The following is a 26366-nucleotide window of genomic DNA, read 5'->3' on the forward strand; positions in this document are numbered from 1 at the left end:
ATAACTTCCTCTTGCGAACCTGCCATATACCATTTTGTATATTCCAAAAATGTATTAAATAAAAACAATAGCATGTCAGCATGTACAACTGCAAAGTTTACTGCAGAGGGAGTTTCTTTAAAAAGTGCTGTTATTTATGCTTTGATCTTCAGTTATAAATAAATAAATAAACAGAAAGCACAGTGAAGCAGCTCCCTAGAGCATGTGTTTCCTGTTTCTCAAAACTGCTCTCACTTCAGAGAGACTGACACTTACACATAGATCAGCATTAGAGCACAAAGCTTAAACACACTACTGATTCCATCATATTCACAATGAAGAGAAACCTCCTCATCATCCTCTTAATGGCACTAGATACTCACCATCAAAACGTGCTTAGAACATTTCCAAATGTTTATTATCACACTTTTTTAATATCTGAATTCTACTTTACAGACGTGTTCACTGCTGATCAAACTGTTCTAGATGATCTGTAGACCAATGTTGTTAGTAAAGAGGGAGAATCTGTTACACTAAAATGCTCTTATAACTTATAACAAGCAGTCAAACCATTTGGCCCTTCTGGTACAGACAGTATCCTAACAGAGCTCAGTATTTACTGCTTAGAGGTGCTCGAGTGATAGTGATCACACTGCAGAGCCTAGATTTCCGTCAACGACACTCAGTTCATTCATTGAGCTCACTGTTGGAGAAGTAAGACTCTTCAAGTAGCCCAGTGATAAAGTCTCTGAGAAGCTTTACAAAAACGTCTGCTTGCTTTATACATAAAGACATCAAAGTAATATTCAAACCACACTGCTTTTCTGTTATTACACTCTCTGAGAACTGTATGCAGTAACAGGGTTTGCAATATCACATCATTATTTTACCAGCAGTATGTGTTTGGCTTTGTGGACTCCTTGTTTCATGTAAAAAAACACAGGGGAACAGAAAGTTTTGACACAATTCATATCTAATCTAAATCCTTTTACTTGAAAGAAACAGGGTGTAAATTTTTCTTGATAACATCACAGTGAATATTTCTAAATTATAGTCTAAAATACTGTATGTTTAAATGTACATTATATGTAGTATTGAAGTAATCTGCATCTTCTTGAAACCACACTTCCATGTCAAAACTGAAGTAAAAACGTATTTCTCAAATTAATGATCTTACTTACGTTTGACCCAAACTTTCTCCCGAAGGTCACTCTCTTTACAGAAGCTAGTGATGTATTAGAGGTTTTATTTTGCGTCAACACTACTCAGAGAGTAGATTTTATTTATGATGAAAAATCTCCTCAAATATTTGTTCGTATATTGATCAAGGACGTGCTAACGACGTGCTTAACTTGTGATTAATCATGATTAATCACAGAATATTGTTGTAATTACCACAATTATCTTCTAACTTTAAAGAGTTCATTGAGAAGTGTTTTACATATCTATAAGAAATTTTGAAAAACTTTGCGTTTGCTAGTTAAATGTCTAAACACTGATGTTACTGTTACCATGACTATTAGATGCAGGCCTTCAGTTCAAAACATGATGATGATCGAACAGTCATGGTTCTCCACTGTGTTACAGTAACATCACTATACACAACACTATTTAGACATTTAGAGGGGGGTGGGGGCTAATATAAATGCACTAGGACATTTATTGGCCATTATACATTATACACAGAAATTTAACACAAACATAACAAATACTGTTTACCTGAGGATGGAAGACACACATTCATGTCTGAACCAATGTGTAGTATCATACCTTCCGTATAACATATTTCAGTGTCTCTCAACCCTGGTAATGAAAGCACCCTGCCCTGCACATTTTAAGAGGTTTTCCTGCTTCAACACACTCACTGCAACTTTGAAAGGACTTGTTAATTAACTAATTAGTTGAATTAGGTGTATTGAGAGAAGGGACAGAAATTGAGAATTTGAGAAATTGAAAATTGAGAATTTCCCCACTGTGGGACTAATAAAGGATCATCTTATCTTAAATACATGTGCAGGTCGCCTCCAGGACGAAAGGTTGAGAAACAATAGTATACTTTATTGGGTGGAGAAATGCCAATGGCTAACTATATATGCACTTTCTCAAGAAAATGCCCATTCTTACAACAAAACAGGTTGTCTAATGAAAAATGTTTCGGGCTAATTGAGTTGTGTCCACAAAGAATGCCAAAATGTTTGATCAAAAGATGTTTGGGGGCAAATGCTAGTCCAATATGGTTGGCTGACAGAGCTATGTCCACAAACCTTTGCTAAAAAGATGGTTGGGGCACACGCTCATCCAATATGGTTGTAGGATGCAGACAGAGTTATAGATAGACAGAGTTATAGACAGACAGACAGACAGACGTAAAGGCACAGTCAGACATAGGTTCTGGCAAGACTAGAAATATCATTATATTGAGAGGGACAGCTGCTTTCTTTGGCTGGGCAGTCTCAAAGTCTGTAAAACTTAAAAAAGGTGTATATAAAGGGTAAATGCTTGAAAAAAAAGCTAAAGAAATAAACGCTTAACTTTAAGCTCAAATGACCAAGTTTCTGATTATCTTCTCAACTACCATGACCACTCTCTAGAGCGTAGAAATTGACTTCATGGGTGGCATGTCCATCTAGGCTGACTGCTTCTATTGGCTGTTTTCATCTGTCTACCTAAAAAGGGAGAACAGGTTCAGGTTGGTAGGCGTGGGCCCATTTGGCGTGACATCACCCTAAACTAAAAGAAGTTTAAAAAGAGGCCAAAAGCAACACATCAGCAAACACTGGAGCAATGCAACACACCTTCAGCTAATTCCCCAAAAGCTGTAAAGATTTCCTAAAGATTTATGGTTAATATGCTGGACCAAAAGGTATGTTATGTAAATATGTAATATGGTAAAATTTTTAAGGTTACATTTTAAAGATTTACTAAATATAAAGGCAGTAATGCACTAAGACTTTAAAGTCTGCATTTTATTTTATGTTAAAAGTTAATGCACTATGATAGTAGCCTTCATCTTCAGTCTGTGTTTACTATGTTTTAATATATTATATAGTATTTATATAGTTTTAGATATTTAGTCAGCCTCTTGCTTGTGTGTATCAAACTGCAGTATTGCACACTACAGGCAGACTAACAGTAACAATTTTATTTTAAATTGTTCTTCTACTTTGTTTTCTGATGTTGTTGCTGATATCTTTTCTGAAGAGTATTTAGTAAACTCTAACTTGTGCAAGCTTTTGTTTTCTCACCCAAAAGTGTTCGGATTTTATTAGTAACAGCTGTTTTTTGTCAGATTGTTGCAGATAATAGCCACTACAGGCAGACTAACAGTATATATGTGGTGAGGTTTATTTGTTGTATTCTCCAGTACTTTTTAGCAGACAACGGTCAGCCAATGATTCCAGTAGGCTCCAGTCAGCAAAAGAGGTTGTTGGCCAAACAGATAGTATCCATGTCCTGTGTCTGAGTTCATTCCTTGGTGAACTGTACATCAATAGTGAAGCTGGAGACAGTGATGAGGAAGAAACAAACATCCCAGAGACCTAAAGAGAGGATTACCAATTGCCTTAAGTCTGAATTGGCCGCCTGTCTCAATTTTCAGTCATTAAAAACTGAAGTGAAGACCTTACAGGACCATAAAAGGTCCTTAAACCAGCTTAAACAAGGTTTAGGTGAGTGTCTGCAAAAGGGAGATGAGCAGTGGAAAAGGAAGACACGATTGAGATCCAGAACTCCTTTGACCAAGGCATATTTCTTCCCAGTAACTCCTGCCGTGGAAGGCCCATGCTCAGTCGACAGTGCATCTTCATATTCAAAACCACCTATTCATCTGCAAGAGATACAGTGGGAGTTTTGGATTTTATGGAATAGTGTGAGAATTCACTTTCTTTAAGACATTTTAAGACATAATGGCTTATGGCTATCCTCAATGCTGTTTTAACAGCATGCCATTTGGTCTAAAAAATGCCGGGCCACATTTTAAAGGCTAATAGAGAAAGTGCTTGGAGAGCTGAGGGGATCTATTTGCTTTGTTTTACATAGATGATCTGATTATTTATTCCCAGACAAAAGCCCAACACCTGAGGGACTTGGAGACCATTTTTGAGAGGCTCAGGTAAGCACTGAACTTAAAAAATAGCTGTTTTCTCAAAAGTTAGCTAAAGTTCTCAGGACATGTTTCAGGAGAAGGGGTTAAACCCAGAAAAAAAAACATTGCCATAGCTATATATACTACCCGGGCTTGGAAAGCTGCCACTGTTGGGCCCTTGAGCAAGGCCCTTTACCCTCTCTGCTCTCTCTGAGTTGGCTAACTGCTGCTCAGTGTGCACTCACTGCCCCTAGTTCACTTGATATTCACGCTGATATAAATCTGGCCCAGTTTGAGGATGACTACATCAAAGAGCTGAAGGAACAGTGTAAAACTAGTAGCACCCAGAAACATTGCATTTTTGGGAAAAACGAGACATATTATACCAAGTCATTCGCTGTGCTGGAGAAGGGGTTTAAATACCAGCTGGTGGTACTCAAGCCTCTGACTGTCCCTTTCTTGAGTACTTCCATGATGTCTACTAGGAGCACATCTGGAGAGTATGAACTCCCCTCAGAATCCTGGAGGTTGCCTGGTGGCCTGCAGTACATAAGGATGTGTAGCAACAGGTCAAAGAATGCCCTGTCTGTCAGAAGTACAAGCCCTCCAACACCAAGCCCTTTGGGTACCTTCAGGGTACAGAGATCAACGAGCCCAGTTATATGCTTTGTTTGATGATGTTGTTGTTCCTAGTGTGATATCTGTTCAGGGGAGTATTTAGTAAACTTATACAAGCTCAGTGCTCACATTTGTTTTAAAAGAGAGAATTAAGCTGTAGATGTTCCACTAAGCCTAAATTAAACACAAACACTCGTATTACACAACGCCTACACCGACACAGCTGTATAGGGGCTCTGAAGACATATGCTCCCATATCCCTGAGGCAGGGATCTCAAATAAGCAACCTCCTGGTGGATTGCAGTACAGAGGAGCGTGTGTTGCAGCACGCTTTCAGTGTACAGGACAAAGCTTCTCGCAGGACTGGAGTGGATGCCGTGTTCTCCATCGCTCACTCTGTACCGTACAGGTTCTCTGCTGTTGTTCTTCCGGACACTGTTCGTGTTGAAGGAGCGGATCAGCATCTAGCAGCTTCGGTATCTGTGGCAGTAGAGTTGATTAGCATGGGCAATCAGTTTGACACCTTAGAACATTGCACTAATACTAACTCTAACCTTAAGCTTAACCCAAAATCTATTCCTAACCCTGATCCTTGCCCTAAATCCCAATCTAAACCTACACCCTCGACCTGGCCCTAATTGTAACCCTAAACTTAACCCAAAACCGAATCCTAATCCTAACCCTGGCTCTAATTCTAACTCTAACCTTAATCTCAACCCAAAATCTATTCCTAACCCGGATCCTTGCCCTAAATCCCAACCTAAACCTCCACCCTCACCCTGGCCCTAATCCTGACTCTAACCTTAATCTCAACCCAAAATCTAACACTCACCCTGGCCCTAATCCTGACTTTAACCTTAATCTCAACCCAAAATCTAATCCTAACACTCACATGACCCTAAATCACAACCCAAACCTAAACCCCCACCCTCACTCATCACTTTAATTTTAACCCGAAACATAATCCTAACGCTCACCATGGTGAAGCTGGAGACAGTGATAAGGAAGAACAAACATCCCAGAGACCTAAAGAGAGGATTACCAATTGCCTTAAGTCTGAATTGGCCGCCTGTCTCAATTTTCAGTCATTAAAAACTGAAGTGAAGACCTTACAGGACCATAAAAGGTCCTTAAACCAGCTTAAACAAGGTTTAGGTGAGTGTCTGCAAAAGGGAGATGAGCAGTGGAAAAGGAAGACACGATTGAGATCCAGAACTCCTTTGACCAAGGCATATTTCTTCCCAGTAACTCCTGCCGTGGAAGGCCCATGCTCAGTCGACAGTGCATCTTTATATTCAAAACCACCTATTCATCTGCAAGAGATACAGTGGGAGTTTTGGAGTTTTGGGCATGGCATATGTCTTCAGAGCCCCTATACAGCTGTGTCGGTGTAGGCGTTGTGTAATACGAGTGTTTGTGTTTAATTTAGGCTTAGTGGAACATCTACAGCTTAATTCTCTCTTTTAAAACAAATCACAACCCTAAAATTATTCTCAAACTAAGCTGGGAAGCGCCGAAAGACTTATTGTAATGAACTAAATGAGCGAGACACCGAAGCAGATGGTTGGAGAAGGATGTTAATAATCCCGTTTCCTGAACCTCTCCATCAGAAAGGCCCTGCAGGTTGACAGCAGCCTGGCGCCTTCTCTCCCTTCTCTCCCTCTCTAACTCTGCTTTGGCTTCAGCTGAGGCTCAGGCACTGGTTTTCTTCGGACTCATGGAATCAGTGGGAGATGGTGGAGGTACCAGAGAAGCAAATACTTTTTAAGTACAGTATGAGACTGTCAGCTGAGATGGTAGGTCATTTATGAGATAGTAGATTATATGCCATTTATGAAATAGTAGGTCATCACTGAGATATGTTCTGTATATGTTCTTTAAGGTGGTATGTCATATGAGATAGTAGGTTATGTCATATTCATGAGATGGTAAGTCATCATTGAGACTGTATATGTTTTAGATGGTATGTCATATGAAATAGTAGGTTATGTCTTATTTATGAGATAGTAGGTCATCATTGAGACTGTATATGTTCTTTTAGGTGGTATGTCATATGAGATAGGTTCTGTCATATTTATGAGCTAGTAGGTCATCATTGAGACTGTATATGTTCGCTGTGCTGGAGGAGGGGTTCAAATACCAGCTGGTGGTACTCAAGCCTCTGACTGTCCCTTTCTTGAGTACTTCCATGATAGTCTACTAGGAGCACATCTGGAGAGTATGAACTCCCCTCAGAATCCTGGAGGTTGCCTGGTGGCCTGCAGTACATAAGGATGTGTGGCAACAGGTCAAAGAATGCCAAATGAATCTGTCAGAAGTACAAGCCCTCCAACACCAAGCCCTTTGGGTCCCTTCCCCTGAAGTATGTTTTGAAAGACCAAACGTTATCTTTCTGCCCATAATATACTAATAATGAGGTACATAGAAGCACATTTCTAAATTCCTTTACTCGAGATCAAGTTGTAATTAATATACTAGTAATGGTATTTAAACTCACTACACTAGTAGTGAGTTTAAACACCGCTAGTAACTTTACTTTACTACCTCACTGGACTCTATTTATTACACATTGCACAATTTGCACACTACCGGCAATTATTTATTATTCTCTGGTCTGTACTGTGTTGTGTTGTCTGTCCGCACTTGTTTGTTTGTGTTGCACTTGTGTCTTGTATGCACTGTCTATGTTGCACCATGGTCCTGGAGGAACGTTGTTTCGTTTCACTGTGTACTCTGTATGTAGTTGAAATGACAATAAAACCCACTTGACTTGACTTGACTTGATCAAATGAAGTCAACTTTGTTTTAAAGCAACTTCACCTATAAAATACACAGATGGAATGTCTGGAATCTGTCAAAAGAGGGCAGGCTTAACCAAGGTTATGTAAGAGCCTACAAAGAGCCTCTTTAGAAGTGTGCTACTGTGTGTCAGTATTGGAATACTGTGTTTCAGCTGAATTCACTGTCAAATGTATGTCCATTCCACAATAAACACCATCCCAAACAAAAAATATGATTGTGGCAGGATCATATTTTTTCAGCGAGGACTGGGCATCTTGTTAAAGTTTGTCTCCTGAGTTGCATTCCTCTGTCCACAACCTAAAACCAAGATGGCGACGATGGGTGTCAACACAAAAGTCCTTTTCAACATAAAAGTCCAGAGCATAACTAAACATGACATGACTTTGAAGGGGGAATTCTTGAGCGCCTGTGAGTCGCGGCCTGAGACCGCCCCTGGGGTGGGCGCGGCGGCGCAGGCATGACAGTGTCATTCAACCAGACTGGACAACCTGTAGGAAATCTGCTAATTTCCCCCAAACCTGTTGCAAACACTTCTTGCAGCAAAACTTTCTTGAAAGTACTAAGGGATGGAATACTAATACAAACAGCAATTTTAAAATGTAGAATTTTTAGAGCAGATTGATTTGGTTCACATTAGAAATACTGACTGGTGTGTGTTTTTTGTAATACAGACAAATCTAATAACCTTTAGGGTTAGGCTTAGTGTTTAAAGAATTACATTTCTCTCCTGAGCTGCATTCCTCTGTTGCTTACAACAAATGCACTGACAAATGTAGGAGGGGTCTTTACATGCTTGAAAACTAGCACCAAAATCTCTCCTCATTATCTAAACTGGAGTCACCATGGTGTTTCTGTGCTCGCTGGCTGTGTTTATGATAATACTTGGTAAGTGTAATTAATACTTTATCTATATAAAATATATTGATCTGTCCTTAAATGCTTTTTTTTGTATATTTGATGTTGTGGAGATCTGTCCGAGTACTTCAGTGATAAAAGGTATTTAAACAATACTCATACAAATATATGATTTTTGTTTTTACCATTTTGTTGCAGAGAATGGTTCAACACAGTCAATAACACCACTGAAGAACCAAACACACGCTCTTAAAGATGAGACAGTTACTTTCTCCTGCAAGTATAACGTTAAAGTGACCAATTTGCAATGGTTCCGACAGTATCCTGGATCTAGACCAGAGTTTTTACTGAGGATATATCCAGGAGCAGACCCTGTAACAGATGCTTCATTTCCGCGACTCAAAATGATAGTGAATGGAACTGAAGAAATAGTGAGTCTGGAGATTTCCTCTGCTGCAATATCAGACTCTGCACTCTACTACTGTGCTCTGGAGCCCACAGTGACACAAAATCCAGCTACACTGTTCAAAAACTTTATTTCTCAGAAACAAGCAAAAACACTTTTTTTCAGGAAGTAGGAGCTGTTTACCTGCTGCATTTTGACTTTCAAGCTTTAAAGCTTTCGTTGAATGCATTGGAAGACTAATCATTATCTTTCTGCCTACAATAAACTAATTATTAGTTACATACAAGAACATTTCTTAATTCAAATGTGATTGTTAGTACTTCACTATAATGAGACCATGTGGGTTGTAGTGGTGTTCAAATGTCATACGTGAATCATAAATTTTCATTGTATGTTTTATTGAGTATTGTTTAAATACATCACCTAAAACACTCAGATGGAATGTCTGGAATCTGCCAGATGAGGGCAGACTTAACCAAGGTTATGCAGTTGCAAGGAAACACTTTAGTAACAAAAACAGGTTAAAATCTCTCATTTCATTATGTTTGTCCTAAATTGTTGTAGTGGTGTTATCTTCAAATCAACTGTAAGTGGAAAATTGTGTGTGGTTTCACTGTGTGAATTCACTGTCTAACAGGTACAACTTTGAACTGCCACATTCAACTTTGAACTGACACAGCTTCTCAGCTAACTCTGCACCACCATACACAGCAAAACATAACATTTAAATGTATGTATCATGTAAATATATTTGTTTATTGTTAATTAATTCAAACCATTTCTCCCCATTTCTAGCTGGGCCTGTTAGTGGACTAGACCAAATGTGTTAAGTTAAGACCAAATGTGTTAAGTCTTGACTCTATACATGAACAAAACTCTTATGATCTTCCAATACTATGTCACAAAAATAAAAAAGAAAAAACAGAAAGTGCATGGATCTCTGCTGCAACAGACAAATGAAATAATGGAAGTAATTAAAGTGTAATCAAATACAAAATACTGCAAATCAATAGACAAGTGTATGGGTATTCCGCCAAACACTGGAGGACCATCCAGGCAGTCTTTACATGCTTGAAAAGTAGCACCTAAATCTCTCCTCATTATCTAAACACTGGTGGCACAATGTTGATGTGCCGGTGCTCTCTGGTGGAGTTTATGATCATACTTGTCTTCAGATACTATGATCCAGGATATTTACAGCAGCAGGCTCTGCAAACCAAACAGGCCCTGAAAAGAGAGTGAGTTTGGATATCTCCTCTGCTGCTGTAACAGACTCTGCACTCTTCTACTGTGCCCTGAACCCCACAGTAACAGGAAACCCAGCTACACTTTTCTTTTTACTCAGAAACATGCAAAAACATTATTTTCAGGAAGTGGGAGCCATTTTACTTCCGCATCTTGTCTATCAAGCTTCCACACCTATCAAGCTATAATGTCAAAGTATGCTTTGGAAGACCATCATCTTGCTGCGTTTAGTAAACTAATACTTACGCACATGCAAGGACATTACTGGAGCCCTTATATCTCAAAAACAGGCTGTTGATACTTTACCTGTAGAATTCCAACACACTGATGTTTGTCATTACAGTAATGTCCAGTAATTAGTTTAGTAATTGATGTAAATTAATTGAATTGATCAGTGGCTCTTACTAATGATGTGGCTGATAAATAAAGTAGCACAATGGATTCTTAAGTGTATACAGCTATAATTTCTGCACAGATACTCTCAAATGCTGGAAAACATGATGGCACTTTACTGTACAGGTGACAAAATGCATGTATTTGTAATTTATTCATAAAGCAGCCCAAGGGCATCTTGGTCAAACAAAAGGAATGTCCTTAAATGGCCTTAATTAGTCAGTAGACCATTTGACTGTTTATTAATATTGTGAGGCCTATGTGATTTTTTTAATGCTTTGATCTTCCCCAAAAACAGAAAGCACAGTGCAGCAACTCCCCAGAGCAGGAGTTTCCTGTTGTAGATTCTCATTACTGCTCTCAGTTCAGAGAGATTCACACTAACACACCGATCAGCATTAGCGCACTGAGAGCTTAAACACACTACTGATTCCATCTGACCATATTCATAATGAAGAGAAACCTCCTCATCATTCTCATTATGGCATCAGGTACTCACTATGAAGATGTGCTTACATATTTGGAAATGTTTTTTTTCCCATAATCTTCAAATATTTTAATTCTACCTTTCTTTCAGGTGTGTTTGCTGCTGATCAAATTAAACCAGATCAGGAGACTGATGTTTATAGAAAAGAAGAAGAATCTGTTACACTGAAATGCTCTTATGATTCAAGCAGTCAAGATGTTTGGCTCTTTTGGTACAGACAGTATCCTAACAGAGCTCTACAGTATTTACTGTATAGAGGTGCTCGATCACAGCGAGGTAGACACACTGCAGATGATAGGTTTCAGTCTACTTCATCCAGTTCATCCACTGAGCTCACTGTTGGAGAAGTAAATCTGGCAGATACAGCTCTTTATTACTGCGCTCTTCAAGTTGGAGCACAGTGATACAAAGTCTCTGAGAAGCTTTACAAAAACTCACACTTTCTGTTTGCTTTGAACACAGGAGATCAAAGTAATATTAAAACCACACTGCTTATCTGTTCTACAATCTTATAGGAAGTGTTCTGAAATTCTCTCAACCTGTTGTGTCACAGCATGCAGTGGACTTCAGCCTAGATCACTGACCCGGTTCAGCAGCCTTTTACACTACTCTTCCGACTAATTAGCAATAATCTACTTGTAGTAGATAAAGGTTGCGGACGAAGCTGGACACATTTTTAACCTCTGGAGCAGAAGGGCATATAAAGGAAAAATGTGTCGTCGCCCCCCAAACATTACAAGGGGCACTGTTAAATGTAAAAAAAAAAAATTTATGTTGTGAATTGTGTGATGTCTGAAAGAAAATTGTATGATGACATTCTCTTATCCAAAACTAAATCAATTTATGGCAGGACAGCATTTCTACTGCAATGCTCAGCTGCTTAAAATATGAAAAAAATTCAAATAGCCTAGGGGTAGTTATTTAAAAAAAAAAATACTATTAGAAATACTGGTGTTCTGAAATTCTCTCAGCCTGTTATGGCACAGCATGCAGTGGACTTTATTATGCCAGGATTGGCATATAACCATAAAGTGACCGTTATGTAATCATTGTATGTCATTAACACTTGTAGTATAACTTAATATAGTCATGGCAGTGATGGTCAGAGTAATGCTAGTTAATAGTGGTAATATTAATAGTGACAGATAGATAAGAGTCCATTTAGATTTTAACATGATCATTAGACAGGTAGCAGTGGTAGGAGGGTGTGCCAGTGGTCTGGCATGGGTGGTGGTGGGGGCGGGGCCTGCTGGTAGGTGGCAGCTGGTCTGACGCAGGTAGAAGGGACCTCTGCGGGCAATGTTTAAGCAGGTCGGGCTGGGTGACCATTTACTCGGAGAAGGTAAAGAGACAGAGTTAGTTCTGAGAGGATTTTATGGAGGGCAGAGAATGTTGAGCAGTATCAGAGTGTCTGACAACTCCGGCAGGTCTGACTATAACAGCCTAATTACAAGGAGAGAACCAGAAGGCAACACAGACACGCTAGCGTCCATCTGCTCCACCGTCCACAAACCTAAGGGATCACGTGCAAGCAGAGAGACGACAGCTCCAGCATCTCAATGTACTACAATTCCCTTTGTCCGCCAACCCCTGGACCTACAACCTTTGTCTAATGGACATTGATTACCAAAAGCTAAACTAAACAGATGAGTTTTCAGCCTAGATTTAAAGATTGAGACTGTGTCTGAGTCCCCAACATTATCTGGAGGGTTAATCCAGAGTTCAAGTCAAGGGGTCAAGTGGGTTTTTATTGTCATTTCAACTACATACAGAGTACACAGTGAAACGAAACAACGTTCCTCCAGGACCATGGTGCAACAGACACAGTGCATACAGAACACAAGTGCAACACAGTACAAGTGCAGACAGACAATACAACACAATACAGACAAAGAATAATAAATAAATTAGGGGTAGTTGGGGGGCTCATCCCCCTGCTGAGGCTTTCTGAAATTTGGGAACTACTAAGAAGCCAGCACCCTGGGATCCAAGTATTCTTGATGGTTCATAATATGTAATAGGATCTCACAGGTACTCAGGATCCAGGCCATGTAGGGCTTTATATGTTAATAGAAGAATTTTGTATTTAATACGGAATTTAACTGGGAGCCAATGAAGGGCTGATAGAACTGGACTGATATGGTCACATTTTCTAGTTTTAGTAAGGACTCTGGCAGCAGCATTTTGAACCAGCTGAAGTTTATTGAGGTTCCTGCTGAAACAACCTGACAAAAGTGCATTACAGTAATCTAGCCTTGAGGTAATAAAAGCGTGTACTAGCTTTTCTGCATCCTGTAGAGATAAGGAGTTTCTTAGTTTGGAGATGTTCCTAAGATGCATAAATGCTGTCCTACTAATATTAGCTACATTTTGCTCAAATGATAATCGAATATGACGCCAAGATTTTTAGCTGCTAGACCAGGAATAATGGAAAAATCAGCCAAGTCTAACATTAAGTCTGATAGTTTATTGCTAGTGTCTTTTGGACCTAAAAGGAGAACCTTGGTTTTGTCACTGTTAAGAAGAAGGAAGTTATGTGTAATCCAGAGTTTTATATCCTTTACACAGTCCTCATTTTCATTCATCTAAATTTATTGTCAGGCTTAGCTGATATATAGAGCTGTGTGTCATTTGCATAACAATGGAAATTAACATCATGTCTGCTTATAACTGGGCCCAGTGGTAACACGTATTATAAAAATAAAATTGAGCCTTGCGGAACTCCATATCTTACTTTTGTGTAATTTGAAGATAAATATTTTAGCTTTACGAACTGATAGCGTTCAGTTAGATATGATTTGAACCATGATAGGGTTGTTCCTGTGATTCCAACCATTTTCTCAAATCTTTCTAGTAATATAGTATGATCTATTGTATCAAAGGCTGCACTGAGGTCTAGTAGGGTTGATAAAGATACATAGTCTTGATTAAAGGCAAAAAGGAGATCATTTGTAATCTTTACTAAGCCTGTCTCTGTGCTGTGATTGGGTCTGAATCCAGATTGGAATGCCATTTCCTCAGGTATAATCAGAGTTGTTGGGCCACAGCTTTTTCTAATATCTTGGAAATAAATGTTAGGTTAGAGATGGGTCTGTAATTAGACAATACAGCAGGATCAAGATTTGGTTTCTTTATTAAAGGTTTTATGACTGCTAATTTAAGGGTTTTGGGTACATGCCCTAAGCTAAGGGACGAGTTTACAATTGTTAAAAGAGGTCTGATCATAATTGGGAGTATTTCTTTTAGTATTTTAGAGGGAATTGGGTCAAGTGTACAGGTTGTACAATTTGTTGAGAAAATATTTTTTTCTAGTCCTGGCTGTGGAAGTGGGTAAAGGCTTCCAGCCTTTGTTCTACAACTAAGTTATGTTCTAAAGCAGACGACCATATTTGCAGGGTTAAAGATGTTGGAATCTGGGATTGAGAATCTGCCTGGCTTTTAGTAAGTTTAGAGATTTCACTAAAAAGAACTCTGGGATTGTTTTTGTTTTTCTCGATCAGCAAGGCCAAATACGCTGAGCGAGCTTTAATGAGTGCCTTTCTATATTGACTAAGGCTGTCCCGCCACGCAGGGTGGAACACCCCTAGTTTGGTCGTCCGCCATTTACTCTCTGTGTTACGAAGTGAAGATGTTACAGTGTTTTTGAATAATATCTAGTGTATTCTGGAAGATTATGCATACTCCTCCTCTGCCTGATAATCTAGGGCTATGTTCATATTTATAACCTGCGGGGGTGGCTTCATTCAGTGCTATATATTGATCAGATCTAATCCAGGTTTCAGTGAGGCAAAAAACATGTAGTTTCTGAGATATATAATTTCATTTAAAATGACTGCTTTCGAGGTTAATGATCTAATATTAAGTAGACCGAGCTTTAGGTCTGAGGTGGTGCTGCTATTGTTTGAATGCGAGAATTTAACACTGATTAAATTATTAAAACGAGCTGATTATGATATTTTATGTTTGGCTTTAATTCGGGGCACAGACACAGTCTCAATACGGTGAAACCTGGGTGACACCTCAAAGCAGCTCGCAGACAGCGGTTTAGCCTGCCTGTCTGCGGCCTGGTCTCAGCTCTGGAGGTTCAGCAGCCTTTTACACTACTCTGCCGACTAACTAGCAGACTATGAGCTATGCTGCACAAAAGTAGGGCAGCACCCTCCCGCCTGGGGTGGACGCCATCCCTACCTAAAAAAAAAACAGGCTTGCTCTCAAACTTTAACCAATTATCTATGTAGCCCACATGATTATATATCTATGTAGCCCACTGAGTATCGGTTCATAATATCTACACGAACCATACGACATTCCCACCCCCAGTACTGAACAACTTCCCACCTTCCTGGATGCCCTTTTTCATTAACCTCTGAAGTTGTGCGATTAAGGGCAGCTACACTGCCTTACAACAACATGGCCTAATCACCTAGATCTATGTAAATGATCTGTGCTTAAAATTCTATAGCTAATAATGTGAATCAGACTGCTTATCTGAATTACATTATTACAATTGAACAAATACACCAAATGTAAAATTATATTATATATATATATATATATATATATATATATATATATATATATATATATTCTTGTTTATGCAGTCTAGTCTAGAACACTAAAAACTCTGGGGACCCACAATATCTGTTGTTGTATGGTGGGTGTCAGGTGATAAGATAAACTTAGATGCTCTGTAAACAAGGCAAAAGCAACCTTAGGGTATGACTGAAGTGGAACCAGCCTAAAGCATCGATTGCATTCAGTGACAAGAGCGTTCGGCGCATGCGGTCAGGATGCTGGAGGATCACGACCACTTCATCATCCTCAAGTCCCCAGCGCAAGTACTGAATGGAGCACCTTCAAAGTCCCAAATTAGTTTGGCCAGTTTATTGGATGAAACCACTGGATTTTAGGATAGTGATGAAAAAATATAAATCAAGACAAAAATCTTGCTAAATATAAGGACGTTTAAACAAGGTAAAAGAAAAAGGAAATTAAGGATGACTTTGTCATGATCCCCACGGTCTGACAAGAATGGGTGAACACTCGCAGGGAATGGACCAAAGCGAGAAGTTTATTGTGGGACAATAAACCATAAAACAAACAGAAAAAGCAGCAAGAATTACGTGGGGCAAAGAGGAACAGAAACAACAACCGTGACAACCAAGAGGGGCAAAACAAAAGAACACACCTGGGGCTGGCGAGGCACTAGGGCTTTGCTAGCTGCCGGGGCTGAGCCTGACCCGCTATACGGAAACATAAACCTCCAGGCAGAGCCTGGGAAAAACTCTCAACTGAGACAAAAGAGGTGCACTAGTCAGGCGCGCTGAACTTACGCGACTCGTGGGAGTGGGGAGACGACCGAACCGGTCCGACGGAGGGGAAGCTACCTGCCAAAACGAGCGTACGAGTTGCTCACTACCGGAGCTCCTGAACGCTAGCACGCTAAAACTGTGAAGCCTGCCGAGATCGCCGCAGACCTGCAGTAGCCCCCAAACGGACCCTGAGAATAATACTGTCTAGCTAGTTAGCTTGCTATGCTCAACTAGCTAAGGCCAGAAGAGCCCTCTAGATACAGATGGACTCACAGACTAGACCGGTGAACACTGAGTTCCCAAGGGACCTGAGTGTCCTGAGTGCATTGGTTGCACTAAGAGTAATTCTCGGCAACAATGGGTGTCAACACAAGAGTCCTTTTCAACATAAAAGTCCAGAGCATTACTAAACATGACATGACTTTGAAGGGGGAGTTCTTGATCGCCTGTGAGCCGCGTAATCCTTATAATTGGTATTTCTATCCAGAATGCATAACCAGAATAAGTGGTTAATCAGATGAGCTTTTCTGTCAAAAACAGAGAAACAGAAAGCACAGTGGAGCAGCTTCTCAGAACATAAGTTACCTGTTATAGTTTCTCAAAACTGCTCTCACTTCAAAGAGAGATCACACTAACACACAGATTAGCATTAGAGCACTGAAAGTTTAAACACACTACTGATTGCATCTAATCATATTCACAATAAACAGGAAAACCAAATAAAATATTAATATTACAAAAACAGTGGCATGTAGCCATCAAATATTTAAAACAAACAATACTGTGCTCTGAAATCACAGGAACAGGTGTTCTTATCTTTGTTCCCATCAGAAGCTCAGTGGGACTGTATCCATCGACCAGTGGAGCAGCACGGTAGGCCGTGAGAGCAAAATATTGATCTGTTGACTTTTTTTTTTTTTTTACCGTTCTTACTCCTCTCTCTGCCTCCCCATTGCTCTGCTGAAAGTGAGGTTTGGATGTCACATGGTTAAAGCTCCAGGACTATTGTCTGAGCGCACCACTTCTGGGATTATGAACTTCAAAGAATCTCGAAAAATAGTCCACAACAATTAGGTAGTGCTGGTTATCATACTGGAACAGATCTGCTTCCACTGTGGACCACAGACTCATTGGAAACAACGTAAGCAGCAACGGTTCCTTCAAGTTTGTTCTCTCACGTGTGCATGTGTCATAATTCTCTATCAGCTTTTGCAATTCTTTACTAAGTTCAGGCCACTGATTGTTTGTCTCTCTCTCTGCATTGTGTTAGGCCTAAATGACCCACCATTCCTTAAGATCCACAGAAGACAAGCGCACAGTGTCTTCAAATGCAGACTGAAGATCCACCTCCTCCACGAGTACTTGGGTAAATAGTAGAGTATTATGATCTCCGTATAGACTTGTGTTTAGTAGTCTAAACTGAGAGGTATCTTTGAATTTTTAGTCCAATCAAACTAGCTGAGGTTATTCTTGAGGAAACAGCGAAGCACTTTTGATAATCTCTCTGGATAAGAGCATCTGCTAAATGCCCTAAATGTAAATGTAAATTTAAACCTTACGAGGTTGCTTGTAAGTGTATGCACCGTGGGTCTGTAAAATATTTAATTAGCTTGGTAACGATTCAGGGTGCAGTTATCACGTATAAGTTCTTAGCCTTGTGTTCGTTTGTAATTACATTTTGTGTTAAGAAGAGCAGTTGAGTGATTTTCCAGGAGTGGGATACAATGGCATATGTTGTGCTAATGTTTACATGCTGCTGTAAAGGTAAGACAACATATGTTGATCATCAGATTCTTCATAGGCTTGAGGCAAATAGTTACTATCAATGTTGTTTTTCACACTGCAAACAAAAAAAATCACAAAGCACACTGCCTTAAAAGCTCATATCCAACACCCGAACACCTGAAGGTTAATTTGAGTAAGCCTGATACATTTAGCAATTATAACAAGGTGTTTAAAGTGAAGTCATTATTTACATCTCAAATTTCAAAACATTCACAAACATGAAACCGATACTAGAAACTAGAGTCACATACTCAGAGCCATCTGTATCCCCTCAGATTGAGCTCAGTGAAACTGAAACTAGAATGGATCAAAATTAAGTCAGGTAGCAACAATTTGGATATGAAGCCTTTGTATATGAGGAATTTAAGGAATGCATGCTGCATGTAGCTCTCGTCTAAGCACTGAACATACCAGAAGGCAGCGGAATTTTGTGTGGCAAGAGTGTTAGGTCTCAGATATATTGATGGCATCTTAAGTGATATTTGTGATAGATTAGTCTGATTCTGCAGGGAGATGACATCATCTTAAAACCGATCTTCTATCAGGATGCATTTGAAGTGGTCAACCCACTCGGGTCAGCCAGGAAACTTAAGCTTGGTGGGGGTATACTTCACCCTTGCTGACTTTGAGTCATTGTTTCGTTCCAGTATTGACAATATGCAATTAGTATTGTTAACTTTAAATCCTTTGGTCAGGACAGTGTTTTCTTCACTGTTGTCAGACCCAAGACAACTTCAAGAATATACACTTGTGACTACATGATGACACTGCCATTGCAATTGAGGTTGACACCACAAAGACACCCTGCATTGTGATCTGTGGTAGGTTGTGCCTAACGTAATGTTAGTTGAAATACATATTTTAACATTATCTTTGCACAGGTAATTGGTCAGGAAGTGCACCATACATTGCAACATGATTAGAGCAGAAAAAAAATAGTGTTAGACATTTTTTGCTGTTCTGTTTTCATTTATTTTTACTTGGCAGAGTTTTTCAGTATAGACTGTGTGAGCTGTTCAAGGATATCAACAAGAAGTCAACTAATGCGTGAAGAACACAGCTTCTGGCTTACATGCCCTCATTGGACTCTCTGCATTGCAACCTTGTACTGTTCACAGGTGACAACCCAAACACTAGCGCAGTGATGGCTCAGAGGTTAGAGCTCCGGGCTATTGATGACAGGGTTGTGGGTTTGATACCTGGGCTTGGCAAGCTACCACTGTCGGGCCCCTGAGAAAGGCCCTTTACCCTTTCTGCTCCCTGGGCGTGCAGCAATGTCCACTGTGTTTGTTTTACTGGTGTGTATATGTGTGTTCTCTGCACATATGGGTTAAAGGCAGAAGCCAAACTCCAATTGTGTCTGTCACAAATGGTGAATATGGTTGTCTTTGTCTCACTGCCAAAATATTTATAGTAAATAAGCAACTTCCTAGCTTCACCAAAGCATTCCAAATGTTCTGCTCATATTATATGCACAACTTTGACTATCCAGTGGAACTTGCAGCTACACTGGAGTTCTTGCAGAGGTATGTGAAAAGAAGTCTAAAGATATCAATGTCATTTTCATTTATTCACTTATAAGTTTAACAGCATCTTGTTTCTTTACTTTTCATTGAAGGTAAGTGAATATAATTTATTTTGGGTTTTTACTAGTGCAAAAGTATTTTTGTTCTTTCCTCATTCCTGATTTTTTATTTATTTCCATTTTATTTTTGTCATGGCAGGTTAGGCCAGACACAGAGGGATGAACACTTGCAGAGATGGGTCCAATGAAAGTAGAGTTATTAATAGAATACAAGACATCCAAAAGGGGAGAACATATGCAAAAGGGAGCAAGTACAGGGCAAAATGATAAACCAAACACAACCGTGACAACTCAAAGGGACAACAAAACACACCTGAGGCTGGTGGGACTCCGGAAGCTGAGCTAGGAGGACTAGGAAGGGAACTAACAACAGGCAGTGCCTGGGGAAATGCAGGAAAACCAAGGCTGCGCTTGTCAGGCGCTAGGGAAACTAGGAGACGGGGAAACGAGAGCTGGGGGACCAGCTGCAGAACCCAAATGGCAATGCCGACAGACCTGCTACCGACGCGTGACCATGAGCAGTATAACTGGATAGAGAACTGTAGGATCTAACGAGGGAACCTCCGACGTTCGTACCTCCGAGAAGATCAGGAGTCGATGACTGAGTCGAACCAACGCTGACCTAACGCTACTAGGATATCGGAAGGGAACCTCTCGGGCAACCTCTAGGTTCCTAGCCCTTACACATCTAATTCTCGGCATGGAGACTAGCCTGGAAGCCCCTTAAGTACCCCCAGCCTCTGGTGAAACGCATGAAACAATTAGAGGACACAAAGCAATCAAAACCACGAACACAAAGGATCAAAACTGAATCAAACACACGTGACGTAAATGAACCTGAACCGAATCTAAGAACCGATACATTGAATCATACATGAACGGAAACACAAAACAAAAGTCCTTCTTTGAGCCTGTGGGCAGCAGCGGCTCGGCACCACCACAATTTTAATGCTCATAAAGCTGTCCTGTTGGTCCATTCAAAATGTAGTTTTAGTTTAGAGCATTTCAGCCATACAATTAGTGATTTAAAACATTAAAGCTGACCTAAGAATCTGATAACCTGAGTTTCAGTTTGATATCGTCATGACGGGCTAGGTGAGACAATGAGGGTGAACACTCGCAGGGGATGGCTCGATGCAAGAGTGTTTTATTAACAAATAAAACAGGTAAAATATTACAGGGACAAAGGAAAAACCAAACACAACCATGACAACTTAACATTGGCAAAACAAAAACACACACCTGAGGCTGGTGGGACTCCGGGAGCTAGGCTAGTGGTGAGGGAATGAAAGGGATGCGGAACGATAACTGAAACCAACAGGCAGTGCCTGGGGAAATACGGGAAAACTAAGGCTGCGCTCGTCAGGCGCTAGGGAAACTACAAGACGTGGAAAAGGAAGCTGAGAGATCAGCTGCAGAGCCCAAATGGCAAAACGTGCAACAGACCTGATAACGAGGGTCGCCCATGAATGGTAATTCTAACGTGATTTAGAAGATAGAGGAAGCCTCTCCGATGCCCTAGAGGGTTCTTGAACCTTGAACTTGAACACCAACACGCTAGGTTAGCTTAGAGTCTTGAAATCTCGGCAATGGGTAGCTAGCGCCAGCCCCTAAGAAACCATAGCCTCAGGTGAAACGTATCATCAGAACAAAGAACATAGATTAAACACACGTGACAATAACCAAAACATGACGTGAGACATGAACATGAATATCAGCTTAAGAGTCTGTGAAACTTGACATGAACGTGAACGTCAACATAAAAGTCTTCATGAGAGCCCGCTCGATTCTTTGAGTGTTTAGGGTACTAATTAGAATAATTTCCTTTACTAAAGAACATTTGAAACCTTTGTCTTTTAACTATTTTTTTAAGTTTTTTTTTCAAGTTTTTAAGTGGAACTTAAAATAGTCATCAGTCAAGCAATAAATTCAGTAATATTTAATAAAATCAGTTCCAAACATTGTGTCCCATGTTAGTTTTTAGAATAATAGCACCAATGCTGAAAACACATAAAAAAAAAAGCTACCAAAAGGGTTGGTTGTTTAAAGTTTTCACTCTGCACAGAACCAAGCTGCACAGCTTGGTGAGCAACACAATTTTAGCCACTGTATATTTAAACTAGTAAATGAAGCATAGTTTTGGATTTGTTTTTTCTTATGACAGTGTTGGCATAAAATTAAGTACCCTAATAAGCAGAGCTGTTTTTTCTTTTTCTAAATCTTACCCATATTTTTTAATTGATCTTTTTTTCATAAAGGTAATATTTAACAGTAGCTCAAATTAAATAATAATAAAAATCTGTCCTTTATAAAATAATGTAATGTTATGTATTAGTTTTATGTGGGCATGTGACATAACTTAATGCAGTTTTGCAAAAGTGAATTACATTCCTAACCTGCAGGTGGAGTTCTATAGTTTAAACTATAATTATTTGGAGAAGCGGTTACAGACAATAAATTAATTATTTTCCAGACATGGCCTGTATTCATTTTACTTTTATCAGATTAATTTGTATGCAGAATTACAAAAGCTTGAATGTAAAGGTACACATAAATATAAAATGAATAAGATTTTCAGTACAGAAAAGAAGAAAACTAAAGTGTTATTATGCACACCTTTATATAATTAACAGAATGTTTAATTACAGGAAACAGTTAAAATAACATTTGTGTTACTAATGTTTAGATAAATATTTTTTTTTTTTACAGTGTAACTGTTTTCCATTTTAAAGTTACACATAGTAACACATTTGCAATGAAAACCAAAGACTGCAGTTTAAATATGAAATTCTCATCTTTAAAAGACGTGTTAGTGGACTGGAGCAGATGTGTATGTATATACATAAAAGTGCATGGACTGCTGTTGCATCATACAAAATGAATACCTGAAGCAATTCAAATATAATCAATTATAGAAAGCAGCAAAAAGATGGTGTAAGGATATACCACGAGTGGTGAGTGGTGATCCAACCACTCAGGCACTGCTGTGACAAGACTGTCTCCCTGTTTGTGTTTTGTCCTTGCATCCTCCTAATCTCTGCCTTTGTCCAGCCTTGTATTTTGTCTCCCAGGTGTTCTCTATTGAAGCCCTGCCCCTTTGTTAACTTTTAGGTGGTCCCCTGTCTCAGTGTATATGTTGGACCTTTGTTGCCTGTAGTTCTGGTCAGTTATTGTGTTTGTGAGTGCAGGTCTTTTGTGTTTCTCACTGCCTTCATATTGGGTCTCGAGTCAGAGTAGTGTCTTGTGCTTGTTTCAGTTAATTTCCGTTACATTTCTCTATTCTAGTGTGTGCTTTGGTTATTTTCCGTTTTTTCCTTCATTAAAACCATAAATTCTTTTTAAAAACTCGATTCCAATTGCAATACGAGCTGCCACACTATCTGGTGTCTGTCATGATCCACTCGGTCCGACAATGACGGGAGAACACTCGCAGGGCCAAGGCGAGAGAGTTTATTGATAACAAACTGTAAACAAAACAGAAATGCAGCAACAATTACAAGGGCTGAGGAATAACTTAACAAAACCGTGACAAACAATACTGGGCAAAACAAAAGAACACACCTGGGGCTGGAGAGGCAATAGGGCTGTGCTAGCTGCCAGGGCTGAGCCAATACCGCTACTCCAAAACATAAACTTCCAAGCCGAGCCTGGGAAAACTATGAACTAAGACAAAGAGTAGCGCTAGTCAGGCGCGCTGAACTTACAAGACTTGAGGGCGTGAGGAGTCAGCCGCCAAACCTAGACGACTGATCCGGTCCGACAATGAGGAGAGCTAACTGCTGAAACGAGCTGGAGAGTCGCTCACTCCCGGAGCTCCTGGACCCAAGCTCCCTGAACCTATGAAGCCTGGCGAGAGATCGCTGCAGACCTGCAGTAGCTTTCTAATGGACCCTGAGACAAGAACTGCCTAGCTAGTTAGCTTTCCCTGCTAAGCAAGCTAGGTTGAAAGAGTCCTCTGTACGAGGATGGACTCTACAGACTAGACCAATGAATCCCGAGTCTCTACCATGAGCTCAATAACCTGGGTGCATGCAGTGCACTAAGAGTAAATCTCAGCAACCGGCAGCTGACACTAGCCCTACTTAAATACACCAGCCCACAGGTGTAACACATTAACCAAACCAAGAATAGTCACATGACAAACACAACCTAAAACCAAGATGGCGACGATGGGTGTCAACACAAGAGTCCTTTTCAACATAAAAGTCCAGAGCATAACTAAACATGACATGACTTTGAAGAGAGCGGCGGCACGGGCGTGACAGTGTCATTCAACCAGACTGGACAACCTGCAGGAAATCTGCTAATTTCCCCCAAACCTGTTGCAAACACTTCTTGCAGCAAAACGTTCTTGGAAGTACTAAGGGATGGAATACTAATGCAAACAGCAATTTTAAAATGTAGAATTTTTAGAGCAGATTGATTTGGTTCACATTAGAAATACTGACTGGTGTGTGTTTTTTGTAATACAGACAAATGTAATAACCTTTAGGGTTAAGCTTAGTGTTTAAAGAATTACATTTCTCTCCTGAGCTGCATTCCTCTGTTGCTTACAATAGATGCCCTGACAAATGTAGGAGTCTTTACATGCTTAAAATGTAGTACCCAAATCTCTCCCCATTATCTGAACTAGAGTCACCATGACATTTCTGTGCTCTCTGGCTGTGTGTATGATAATACTTGGTAAGTGAAATTAACTAGGTCTTTATCTATGGAAAATTTATTGATTTTTTTTAAATGCCATTTTCATATTTTGGCTTTGTCTTGCTGTATGATAAATGCATTATGTTTCTGATGTTTTGTGTGTTCTTATGTTGTTGTTTTTTTTTTGGTTTGTTTTATTTTGTTGCAGAGGATGGCTCTGCGTAGTCAATAACACCACTAGAGAACCAAAAGCATGCTCACAAAGATAAGAGTTACTCTCTCCTAGAAGTTACACAGTAATGTAAACAATATGTAGTGGTATCGGCAGTATACTGGATCCAAGCCAGAGTATTTGCTGAAGATATTTCCAGGACTGGTCTACCAAACAGACCCTTCATTTCCAAGACTTCCAGTACTACAGTGCATGTAATTGAAAATAGAGTGGATCGTCTCTGCTGCAGTATTAGACTCTGCACTAAACTACTGTGCCCTGCAGCCCACAGAGACAGGAAACCTAGCTACACTGTACAAAAGCCTTTCTTGTTACTTCCATTCAAAAACATTTTTTTTCCAAGAAGGGGGAGCTGTTTAATTTTTTGCCTATAACTATAACTTTAACTATTTGCAAAATATTTTTGACTATTAGGCTTCCTTCACTCCTTTCCATCAGGCTTTAATGGCAAATTAAGCTTTGGAAGATCAACCATCATCTTTCTGCCGACAATAAACAAAGAATTATGGACATTCAATAACGTTCCTGGAGCACTTTTCTCAGATTGCTAATACTTTACTCTAATGAGACTTTACTCTAATGTGGATGTAGTTATGTTCAAAAGTGACTGAACTTGATGCAGATTACTACATCATCTAAAACCAAGGTTACCGAGGTTATGCTTTTGCAAGGAGTCCATTTTACATGCATATCAAATTAAATCAAATTTGTTTGTATAGAACTTTTTGCAACATGATGTTAAGACACAGCAGCTTTAACGAATTCCAGAAAAATGTAAAACGTTTAAAGTGACAGACATACTTAAATACAGTACAGATACATATAACATTTACTAAAGTAGTCACAAAGCAGCTTACTTGCTACCTCTGTTTGAAGGTAATATTGGCTGTTTACATAGACTTTGTCAGAATGGTCATGTCATCAACTCATTTTGAAAACTCTGTTGTTTTACAATCTTTAGATACTCAATGTGTGTATCTTCAAATATGTACATTTAGTTTTTCTTATACACACAACCTTCCTGACTGCTTTGAAAACAGCCTTTAAACCAATTCTACTAATCTCCACCTAGCTTTTATTTTTAAAGCCAAACAAAAGAACACACCTGGGGCTGGAGAGGCAATAGGGCTGTGCTAGCTGCCAGGGCTGAGCCAATACCGCTACTCCAAAACATAAACTTCCAAGCCGAGCCTGGGAAAACTATGAACTAAGACAAAGAGTAGCGCTAGTCAGGCGCGCTGAACTTACAAGACTTGAGGGCGTGAGGAGTCAGCCGCCAAACCTAGACGACTGATCCGGTCCGACAATGAGGAGAGCTAACTGCTGAAACGAGCTGGAGAGTCGCTCACTCCCTAGCTTTTATTTTTAAAGCCTGTAATCCTCTTAAAAACCTGAAATGACAGTTTAAAACGTATGTCCTTTCACATTAGAAGAAACTCATGTGTACAGCATAAATACTATATTTTATTTTCTTTATTGTTATTCAGTGTTATATATTTTGTCTTTTTATTTATTTTTTCTTAAGTAAAAGTACTTTATACCTCTATGGGTTTTTTTGACAAACATTTGTTGCACATCCTTTTTGTCACTAGTTTGTCTGTCTTGCTGTCATGACGGGTAAGGTCAGACAAAATTCCTTAGGTGAGCCTCTGGGGGAGGGCACGATACCGAGGGGCTGACAGTGACATGGCTGGGTGACATGGCTCGGGAAAGGGGCATGGCTAGGGAACATGGCATGGCTAGGGAACGTGGCATGGCTTGGAGCTACAGGTTCGCTCGGCCCTTCTCCAGCAGCTACTGGCCCCCCAGCACCCCGGGGCCTGGTGGGGGTAAGGCGACCAAAGAGCTGGTCGAGCCGGATGGCAAGAAAGGCAATTTTCGCCTGGTCAGTGCCAGCTGCTTGGCTATTTAAATAAACCGAGCACTGAAACAAGAAACC

Source organism: Salminus brasiliensis, chromosome 9 (assembly GCF_030463535.1).
Source record: "Salminus brasiliensis chromosome 9, fSalBra1.hap2, whole genome shotgun sequence".
In the NCBI taxonomy this organism is placed as follows: Eukaryota; Metazoa; Chordata; class Actinopteri; order Characiformes; family Bryconidae; genus Salminus; species Salminus brasiliensis.